Genomic DNA, 11848 nt, shown 5'->3' with positions numbered 1-11848 from the left:
CCTCAGCATTCCAGGTTGACATTCTATCCACTGCACCACCACAAGTCAGGCATGGTATAAATGGTATAATTTTTTTTTTAAGCAGAAGAAATGACATTAAGAGTGTAGGTGTGGGGAAAGAAGATAGCCAACTTAGGACTTTTTAAGAGGGTAATATGTAAACAAAGAATTGAAGGAGGTAAGAAAATTAGCCAAGCAGGTGCCTGAAGGCAGTGTTTTCCAGGTGGCGTTATAGCTGGAGCAATTGCCCTACGGTGGAAGCGTGGTTGGCATCGTCCAGCCACCGCAAGGCGGTCAGTGTGGCTGGGAGGGAATAAAGCAGGGAGAGAAGTAAGCATGAAGTCAGAAAAAGGATCTGGGGCCAGATCACAAAGGCCTTGGAGACCTTTGTCAGGACTTCCTCTGAGTGAATGAGGAGACACAGTGAGGTCTTGAGGAGAAAATGATATCATATTTAAGTTAAAGGAACTCTTGGGCTGCTGTGTGGGAGACTGTGTGGAGTCTGAAAGGCCAGCTAAGATTTTGCAGTAACGTAGACCAAAGCTGGGGCCAGAGCGGTAAGAAGTGGTTAGATTTTTAGATACATTTTGCAAATAAAGCTAACAAGATTTGCTATGTTCGAGAGGGAGGTGTCCAGGATGGCTGACTTGAGTAACAGGAAGAATGGATTGTCATTAAATACGGAAAGAAGGTCGGGGTGTTGCAGATGTAGGGTTTCAATAGTTTCATTTGTTCGTATTGACTTGGCAGTGTGTATTGGTCATTCAAGTGGAGATGTTAAGACTTAAGTGAGTTCGGTTAGTATGAAACCATGAATACCTAAAGTGATGAATCCTCTGGAAATCTGGGTTACATTCACAACATGCCCTTAAGGTAGCACCATTTGAGGGGATATTTGCAGAAGTAGTCACTGTGACTTATTAGAAGTTGGATGTCCCCATGACAGAGTTTGGTAACTGACTGGATTTTCAGCACTAAGCAACAGCATCTCTCTCTACAATATAAACACTTTGTAAAAAGATCTGAATGCTCCCAAGAAAAACTTGTGTGGATTCACGTATTTCTTTTAATAAAATTAATTTTGTCTGTGTGCTTGCAACTTCCACTTGATGATGAATTCCTTGAAGGCAGGGGCTGTGTTCTCTTTCTCCCAGCATTCTAAACAACTAGCAACTTAATGTCTAGAGGCAGTGAATGCTTATTGAGTGAATAAATAAGTAGATTTTTGTCTACATAAAAGTCAAATAATCATTTTGCTTAAGTAAAGTATTTTTAAATATTTAAGGCCATATAGCTCCCACTAAATGTCCTTAATTAGTTCCAATAAAACAGGACATATGGCAAAAAAAAATTAAGTAAAATGTTATTACTATAATTTAAATGTGTTGTGAGTAAACATAATGTATTTTTGTTTCCTAATGAGGTCTCTCCCATGAGTCTCTAATCTATATATTATGTGGCTAGTAAAATAAGTGTTCTACCTTGCTGTTCAAACTATTATCCTCAGACCAGTAGCAACGGTATCACCCAAGAGTTTGTAAGAAATGCAGATACTCAGGCTCCAGTGGATACCTACTAAATCCCAATCTGTTTTTCAGCTTAATCCCCAAATGATTCGCATGCACGTTAAAGTTTGAGCCACACTGCTCTAGAGCAGGGGTTGGCAATCTGCCACTTGTTTTGTAAATAAAGTTTTCTACCCAAGGCTGCACTGCCTGTGGCTGCTGTGGTGCAGAGCTGGGTATGTGACAGAGGAGGAATGGCCTGCAGAGCCTACAATCCCTAGTGTCTGGCCCTGTAAGAGTGACTTTGCAGCCTCTCCCCTTACGTTCCAGCATTAGGCCCTGTGCCAAATGTGAATGTTGTGACCTAGGTACAAATGTAAGCAATTATTTCTTTTTTATTGGGAAAAATTGTTCAATGATTTTGAATGCAAATGTGAATTCTTCTAAGGTTGTACTGAAAAGTTGAATAATGTTTATACTGTTCAGGCTTCACATTTTTTTAGTTTATCTTTTTCTGATAATAAAAACAAAATGTGCTTACTATTAAAAATTTGAAAAGCACAGAAAGGATGAACAACAAAAAAGAAATACTATTTCAGTTTTAACATATTTTTTATATAATTAGAAGAATATTATTATTGCACAATATATTCTGACTTACTGTTTTGTTAAAACTGCTTAAAACATCTGTGGGTACAGAAACCACAAACGGATGGGCAAAGAAGAGAGAAACCAGTTTTCTACTGGGGTTGTGGCTTGTATTTTCACTATATTGCAAGTATCACCTCAAGATAGGAACAGATATTTTTAAGAAACACATTAAGTCATCGTTGATTATGTGGCAGTTGTTTAGTTTTCCTAACAATTCTTCTATGGTTGGCTATGTAAATCAATAACTATTTAAGAGTGAAAATTAGTGCTTATTATAAAAGTAACTCACAAATGATGTGCTTTGGCTATTTTACTAAAAAAAAAGCAGGGAAGCAACACAGGATGAAAGTCCAAATTAATTAACCTCCCTTCATATCGATGTGCTTTGGACATACAGAAAAAAGAAATGATTTAGGAACCTTTTACTGTTTAAACATGATGGAAAATAAAGATACATACAGTGGTAAGAGTATTGGCCTGGTGTATGGATGTCCTGGGTTCGAATCCCAGTCAGAGCACACAGGAGAAGCAACCATCTGCTTCTCTACCCCTCTCCCTCACTATTCTTTCTATCTCTCTCTTCCCCTCCTGAAGCCATGGCTAGGTTGAAGCAAGTTGGCCCTGGGTGCTGAGGATGGCTCCCTGGCCTCTCTTCATGCTAAAATAGCTCAGTTGCCAACAACAAAGCAACAGCCCCAGATGGACAGAGCATTGCCCGGTAGGTGGCTTGCTGGGTGGATCCTGGTGGGGGCACATGTGGGAGCCTGTCACTCTGCCTCTCCACTTCTGACTTAAGAAAACAAAAAGACAGAAAATAAAAATATAAATATGTCCCCCAATGAAAAAGTATGTGATCTGTGAAAAACAGAAAAAGCATCACGAACACAATGCCAGGAGGACAGTTTGACACTACACAAATGAGAAGGCATTAGGCCGTGCATTGTAAGATAAAAAGCAAGGCAATTAAAACATCATCTTCCCAAACAGTAAGGAAAAATATGTTTTCTGTTGATGACAATATGGTACAGCATCTTTGACTCTCCAGCCGTGGTTTCTGTGCTAGATTCAGATAGACAAGCTCATCTCTGTTTGGTGTGAATTTTTTTCAAGGTCGCACTGAGGGTAGCACCAAGTGTCAGAAGATGCCTTGGTCTTGTTAAGCTATCCCTGCTTTCAGCTGAGACCCAATATAGATCCATCTCCGCAGAGGGCTGCTAATCTCTGACCAAGAATGAATTGTCATCACCCATGGTGCTCATTACCTGGGTGTACTTTGTTCTGAGCCTGGACCACACTCCCATCCTCGCTTCCTGGAATGATGTTTTTAGTTCAGTTTAGATTTTAACCCTCGCTGGCTTACCTGGAGTTTGCTCCTTCCTAGCTGCTCAGAACTCTCAACTCTTACCTTAGCTTGCATTAGTGGTTTGTAGAGCTCACCTGCTTCTCCTTGAAGAAGGCAATTTTCTAATGGGATCATGGCTTGTGTGACACTTCATCTGGAGAGTTTGCAGCCCTGTGCCCCCGTGAGCTAACTGGTAATGAATTGCTCACAGCTTGCTAACTGGCACTAGCAGGATCAGAATGATTTCTGCAGTCTGCTGTGTCACCATTAAAAACGTAATGAAAGAAAGCAGTCTTCACTCAAAGAGACACGTGCAGGACTTGAGTAAGGAGTGCGGTGGCGTCCTCTCCCAGCCCTGTTCAGAAATGCTCGAATTTGGAAGTAGGAAGTCCTGGTCCTACAGGGGTTAGGAAGTTTACCAGTTTCCTAGATTTGCTGTAACAAAGTCGCACAATCTGGTTGGCTCTAAACAACAGGAATTTATTCCCCCACAGTTCTAAGGGTTGAAGTTCAAAATCAAGGTGTTGCCAGGGTCATACTCACCCTGAGGGTTCTACGGGAGAATTTTTCTTGGCCCCTTTTAGCTTCAGTCACGACTTGAGCAACATAAATGCTATCTCTGCCTCCATGGTCAAATGGCAGTATCTCCCAGGGTCTCTTTTTCACCTTCTTTAAAGGACCAGTCATACTGGTCCAGGATGATCTTGTCTTAACTAATTACACCTGCAAACATCCTATTTCCCAATAAGGCCACATTCGGAGGTACTTGGGGTTAAGATTTCCACATTTTTTTTTCTTTCTGTACCCTTCTGAAGCTGGAAATGGGGAGAGACAGTCAGACAGACTCCCGCATGCGCCTGACCGGGATCCACCCGGCACGCCCACCAGGGGCTACGCTCTGCCCACCAGGGGGCGATGCTCTGCCCCTCCGGGGCATTGCTCTGTCGTGACCAGAGCCACTCTAGTGCCTGGGGCAGAGGCCAAGGAGCCATCCCCAGCGCCCGGGCCATCTCTGCTCCAATGGAGCCTTGGCTGCAGGAGGGGAAGAGAGAGACAGAGAGGAAGGAGAGGGGGAGGGGTGGAGAAGCAGATGGGTGCTTCTCCTGTGTGCCCTGGCCGAGAATCGAACCCAGGACTTCTGCACGCCAGGCTGACGCTCTACCACTGAGCCAACCAGCCAGGGCCAAGATTTCCACATATTTTGAGGGGATACAATTCAAACCAAATCAGTACCTGGGTGCAGGTGGGCTGAAACCAACAAAAGGTCAAGCAAGTGAGGGGACAAGAATCTATGCTTTGTTTGCAGACTAAATTCAGAGGCGTGTTTTTCATTCTATGATAAAATATGATTTATTCCATTTATCTTGAAACAATAAATTCTTTTGATCTTTTTTCCTTTCATGAGTACAGAGCAACATTTTATTATATTTCTGTTGCTACTATTAAAAATACTGTACTATAAAAAATTGCAAGTGCAGTAGTGAGTGGCAAGTAACACTGGCCTCTGTGTCAGGGAGACGTTAGGATAGGTGAGGATTCTAGCACATTTGAGTGAGCCTATGTGTTTAAAGGAAAAATTGCTACACAGCTCCTGCAAATTTCTGCTAAAAATAAAACATGGGCGCAGAGCTGTTCCCTCCTGTCAATGGCTTACGTAATCTAATTCTGATCAGCTCAGCCATGGATGTGTGTCACTTCCAGGCAGGCACTCCAAGAGGGGCTCGTACTCTTTCACATCATGCGAGCATGTTTCGGGTGGAGCTTCTGTCAGTCTCCTCAAGGGACATGATAAGAAGAGGTATTTTCAGCCCATTAAAGACATAAAGCAGGGGTCCCCAAACTTTTTACACAGGGGACCAGTTCACTGTCCCTCAGACCGTTGGAGGGCTGGACTATAAAAAAAACTATGAACAAATCTCTATGTACACTGCACATATCTTATTTTAAAGTAAAAAAACAAAATGGGAACAAATACAATATTTAAAATAAAGAACAAGTAAATTTAAATCAACAAACTGACCAGTATTTCAATGGGAACTATGGGCCTGCTTTTGGCTAATGAGATGGTCAATGTCCGGTTCCATATTTGTCACTGCTAGCCATAACAAATGATGTGATGTGCTTCCAGAGCCATGACGCGTGCCTCCTGCGTCACCGGAAGTAGTACTGTATGTGAGCGACGCGGCGCTTTGCGGCACCGCCACATACAGTACTCTCACTTTCCACCAATGAAAGAGGTCCCTTCCGGAAGTGCAGCGAGGGCCGGATAAATGGCCTCAGGGGGCCGTAGTTTGGGGACCCCTGACATAAAGCATGAGTAAGAAAGAAATGTTGTTTTTTAAATTTTGAGTTCTTGATCATTTGTGTCTCAACTAGCCCATCTTGACTGACACAAATCATAAATCTTGATTTTTATGTGAAATCTCCTAATTTTTACATATTACAACTAATTAAATTTTTCTAAAAATTATATATATATTATTTATTTATGTATGTATTTCTTTTGTATTTTTCTGAAGTCAGAAGCTGGGAGGCAGAGAGACAGACTCCTACATGCACTCGACTGAGATCCACCCAGCAAGCCCACCAGGGGGTGATGTTCTGCCAATCAGGGGCATTCCTCATAGCAACCAGAGCCATTCTAGAGCCTGAGGCAGAGGTCATGGAGCCATCCTCAGCACCCGGGCCAACTTTGCTCAAGTGGAGCCTTGGCTGTGGGAGGGGAAGAGTGAGAGAGAAAGGAAAGAGAGGAGGGGGAAGGGAGGAGAAACAGATGGGTGCTTCTCCTGTGTGCCCTGGCCAGGAATTGAACCCAGGACTTCCACACACTGGGTGATGCTCTACCACTGAGCCAGCTGGCCAGGGCTATATATATATATATATAATATATATATATATTTAATATATATATATTATATATATATTAAATCAAAGTAACACATACTGGTTAGAAAATCACATGGTATAGAAAATTTATGATAAAAAAGAACTGTCTTAGCCCACCCATCCCACTTCTGAATCCAAGTTTCTGGAGTGGACCATTTATAGCATATGGGTTGCACATTGTGCTTCTAGGGTTGCCCTTGACACTGCCTTGTGTTTGAGCCCCTCTAACCTGGACGCAGTTTCCTCCTGTGTCTCTGAAAGCAGGAACTGTGGGCCAAAACAAACACACGAGGCTACTGTGTTCCAAAAGGAAAATGAATTTAAAAGTACCTGGGTGCAGGCGGGCTGGGACCAACAAAGGGTATCAGCCCAGAGGAGGGACAGGGCAGTGTTTATAAGATTAGTCAAAGGGCCTTGGGCAAAGGCAGCTGACACTACTGCAACTGCCTCAACTGTGCTTTATCAGCACCAGCTGCAAGGGAGGTCTGAGTCAGATTACTGCAGAGGTTCTTAAACTATTTGAAGTCTGGGCGTATTTAAAATCCTATAAATAATTGTAGGATTACTATATACAAATTTCTGAGAAATATGCTATAGTAATTAAGTCAAATATTAAAGAAAATTATATAAACTCCAAGCATGCTTTTATGGTATTTAAACAAAATAGAGATGACAAAATTAAGTTTATTCTGACATTAAAAAACATTTTTTATGTTATATTTCTTGAGTTATGCTTTTTAGAATTCATAAAAAAGAGGGGTTAAAAAATAAAAAATGACAAAAAAGTTATTTTTTTATATATATAGATACATTCTTTGTAAGATTTAGTAAATTCGGTAGGTCCCAGTGCAGATGTGTTAAGTATTTTCATTCTTATGTGTTGGGCAGATAAAATATATTATGCTCACTTTGTTAAAGATGGCACTGCCCACATGGAAGCTGTCGCCCAGGTGATATTAATGTGTGTTGGGGGCGGGCTGTGGGCAGGCAGGATCCTTGTAGCCTGGGGCTTGGTTTTGGGATTAAGCCTTTCCCACCCTTTTTGATGTGGGGTGGTACAATCCCATCATGCCCCAGATAAGTGACTTTGTATTAGAGACTTCCCTATTTTGTATATTAGATTAAAGGTTTTGATTTCTACACTATAAAATGGGGGCAGAATGGGGGCTTGCTCTCTTGGTTTCTGAGATTAATATTAGAGGAGAGAGCAGAGAGGAGAGCAGAGAAAGGCCCCGTGGAGGAGGCCAGGAGAAGCAGTCAAGATGGTGGAGTGTTGAGTGAGAAGCCAGTTTGTGCAGTTTGTGCAAGGAGAAGGAAGGAGATGGGGAATAGGTGAGTAAGTCTGGTGAGCTAGAAACCTTTGATTCTAGGAAACTCAGATAAGTCAGTAGCTTTGTGAGCACTGAATGTGAGTGGGTTTTGGAGCCCAGTGTGTGTTTTTACTTGCCCGCCAGGTGCAAGCTAGGATTAAAGATGATGGTCCATCAGTTTTTGACTCCATTGTTTCTTTACCGACTGTCCGAATCCAATGCAAATCTGCATGGGCCAGGCAGCTGTAATGGTGGCCCTGGCTACTGGCTTTACATTTGGCGTAGTCTGTGGCAGAATTTGATACAGATTGGCAAGGAGCCACCACCACCTTTGAGCAGTGGAGTAGAGGACTGGCTGCTGCTATGGTTCCCCATGGCTGTCCTTTTGGGGACCATAGGCTGGCTGACTTTTACAGCCATGCGTGAGGAAACTGAGAGCTCTGTAGAAGAGGCTGCCCGGGACCTGCAAACTGAGCAGTGGAAGGAGCTGGAGCAAATGTGGGAGAAACAGATGCTGACCCTGGAGCTGGAGGGAGCGCTGGAGGAGGAATGTACAGCTAGTAGCCGCGGCCATCATCACATCCGCCTGGACCGTGCAGGTTCGCATTGGATTCGGACAGTCGGTAAAGAAACAACGGAGCCAAAAACCGATGGGCCATCATCTTTAATCTTAGCTTGCACCCGGCAGGCAAGTAAAAACACACACTTGGGCTCCAAACCACTCACATTCAGTGCTCACAAAGCTACTGACTTATCTGAGTTTCCTAGAATCAAAGGTTTCTAGCTCATCAGACTTATTCACCTCTGTTCCCCATCTCCTTCCTTCTCCCTCCACAAACTGGCTTCTCACCCAACACTCCACCATCTTGGCTGCTTCTCCTGGCCTCCTCCACGTGGCCTTTCTCTGCTCTCTGCTGTGCTCTCTCTGCTCTCTCATCCTAATCCCAGGAACCAAGAGAGCAAGCTCCCGTTCTGCCCCCATTTTATAGTGTAGAGATCAAAACCTTTAATCTAATATACAAAATAGGGAAGTCTCTACTACAAAGTCACTTATCAGAGACATGATGGGATTGCACCACCTCACATCAAAAGGGTGGGAAAGGCTTAATCCCAAAACCAAGCCCCAGGCTACAAGGATCCTGCCTGCCCACAGCCAGCCCCCAACAGACATTATTATCACCTGGGTGACAGCCTTCAAGTGGGCAGCACCATCTTTAACAAAGTGAGCATAATATATTTTATCTGCCCAACAAGGAGGCTGACCAGGTTTGCAAGATTCACCTGGAAAAGGAGCACCTGCTGGAGGAGGATTCACAGGTTCATGAGTTGCAGATTGCCCTGGATGTTGTGGAGAGCCAGCAGCGGCAGGAGGCCAGGGCTGAGGCTGAGGCTGAGGCTGAGGCTGAGGCTGGATCTGGAGCTGCAAGGTCTGCAGAGCAGAAGGCTGCGGCAGCCCGGGGCTCGAGCCCAACAGTGGGAGCTGGTGTTTTCAGTTCCTCTTTGGAGGATGAGGAGAATCAGGCTGGAGTTGCAATCCGCAGTTTCCAGAAGGTGAAAGCCCAGCTGGAAGGAGCACCTACTACGGCCCTGGTAGGTCCGCAATTTTGGGACATAGGGCTGGACATGCTCTCTGGAGCAGAGATAGAAATGCTGACTACCATTGCCATGTGCTCCTCTTTGGGACAGTGGCAGGGATGAGGGGGGTGGATGAGGTTTCATGTGCATGGACTGATTTCCTGGACTACAACCTGAGTGGTCATTGGCTCCTTTGTTGGATGGACTTATGGATTTTGTACAATGTGAAAAACCCTGATGGGGGTGGGGGTGGCTTTGCTGGAAGCACTCCCCTACCCCGGGAAGCTTTTCCGTGGCTAGAAAGAAGTCAGAGGATATTATGCACTTGTGGCAATGTGCTCAGAGACTGGTGAATTGTACCTTTGTAATTATGAAACTTGTATGATTTGTCATGTTGTAATTTGTGTAATGTGCCTAATTTCCTTGCACAGGGATGCCGGTGATGTAGATTGTGGGTAGTAAAGTGAGCATAGGGGTGGATTGTTGGGCAGATAAAATATATTATGCTCACTTTGTTAAAGATGGCGCTGCCCACATGGAAGCTGTCGCCCAGGTGATATTAATGTGTGTTGGGGGCGGGCTGTGGGCAGGCAGGATCTTTGTAGCCTGGGGCTTGGTTTTGGGATTAAGCCTTTCCCACCCTTTTTGATGTGGGGTGGTACAATCCCATCATGTCCCAGATAAGTAACTTTGTATTAGAGACTTCCCTATTTTGTATATTGGATTAAAGGTTTTGATTTCTACACTATAAAATGGGGGCAGAACGGGAGCTTGCTCTCTTGGTTCATGAGATTAATATTAGAGGAGAGAGCAGAGAGAGCACAGCGGAGAGCAGAGAAAGGCCACGTGGAGGAGGCCAGGAGAAGCAGTCAAGATGGCGGAGTGTTGAGTGAGAAGCCAGTTTGTGCAGTTTGTGCAGGGAGAAGGAAGGAGATGAGGAACAGGTGAGTAAGTCTGGTGAGCTAGAAACCTTTGATTCTAGGAAACTCAGATAAGTCAGTAGCTTTGTGAGCACTGAATGTGAGTGGGTTTTGGAGCCCAGTGTGTGTTTTTACTTGCCCACCGGGTGCAAGCTAGGATTAAAGATGATGGCCCATCAGTTTTTGGCTCCATTGTTTCTTTACCGACTGTCCGAATCCAATGCAAATCTGCATGGGTCAGGTGGCTGTGATGGTGGCCGTGGCTACTGGCTTTACATTATGTTTATGAGAAACATGAACCTGATGTGTCCTAGTGATTTCTTCAATGCTTGGGCATATACAGTGTGTCCATAGAGTCATGGTGCACTTTTGACTGGTCACAGGAAAGCAACAAAAGACAATAGAAATGTGAAATCTGCACCAAATAAAAGGAAAACTCTCCTAGTTTCTACCTTTTCAGTGCAGTTTGATGTGGGCTCACACACAGATTTTTTAGGGCTCCTTAGGTAGCTATCCTGTATAGCCTCTACAGACTCGTCACTGACTGATGGCCTACCAGAACGGGGTTTCTCCACCAAACTGCCGCTTTCCTTCAACTGCTTATCCCACCGAGTAATAAACTCCATGGGATAGTGCTTCGTTATAAACACGCCGATATTCACGTTGCACTTTGGTCACAGATTCGAATTTAGTGAGCCACAGAACACACTGAACTTTCCTCTGTACCGTCCACATCTCGACTGGCATGGCCGTGGGCTGCTCCGCTGTATACACAGTGTTACATCATCATCTGCGCATGAGCACATGCTGCCACATCATCCTACAGAAACTGGGAGGATTTTCCTTTTATTTGGTGCAGATTTCACATTTCTATCGTCTTTTGTTGCTTTTTTGTGACTGGTGAAAAGTGCACCATGACTTTACAAACACACTGTATTTGAAAGGCAAACTCTTATTTCCTCATCAATATATTGAAGAATTCCTCTCTTTTTACTCTTAATTGTGTTGAGTGCAGAAAACCCCCACCATACATATCACCTTAATTTTACAACAAAGAAAGGATAGAAGAAACTTTCCTCCAGTCTTTTCAGGGAACATGAGGGGTAGTGTAAACAATCCAACACCACAGCTTAATAGCCTTTTGCAACATAATCAGGCAAGTAAGGTGGGGGTTGGGCAGACTGTCGGTTTACAGCCAATTCCCCACACCTCTGTCCCCCCAAAATCTAAACTCCTAAAACCCTGTTGGTGTTTTGGTCCCCAGCAGACACATATTTCTCTGGAATACCATAGGGCGCACCTGGAAATCTTCTAGGATGCACCACTGCACCCTAGTGCACACTTTGAAAACCACTGGATTACTGAGCAAGCAAGTTGTTGGGCAGATAAAATATATTATGCTCACTTTGTTAAAGTTGGCACTGCCCACATGGAAGCCATCGCTCAGGTGATAATATATATTAGTTGCCCTTCCTGCTTAGGATGGGTGTGATTATATTAATGTGTGTTGGGGGTGGGCTGTGGGCAGGCAGGATCCTTGTAGCCTGGGGCTTGGTTTTGGGACTAAGCCTTTCCCACCCTTTTTGATGTGGGGTGGTGCACTCTCATGAGGAATCCCATTATGCCTCAGATAAGTGACTTTGTATCAGAGACTTCCTT

This window comes from Saccopteryx leptura, chromosome 4 (genome assembly GCF_036850995.1).
Source record: "Saccopteryx leptura isolate mSacLep1 chromosome 4, mSacLep1_pri_phased_curated, whole genome shotgun sequence".
NCBI classification, from domain to species: Eukaryota; Metazoa; Chordata; class Mammalia; order Chiroptera; family Emballonuridae; genus Saccopteryx; species Saccopteryx leptura.
Note: the sequence above shows the minus strand (reverse complement) of the source record.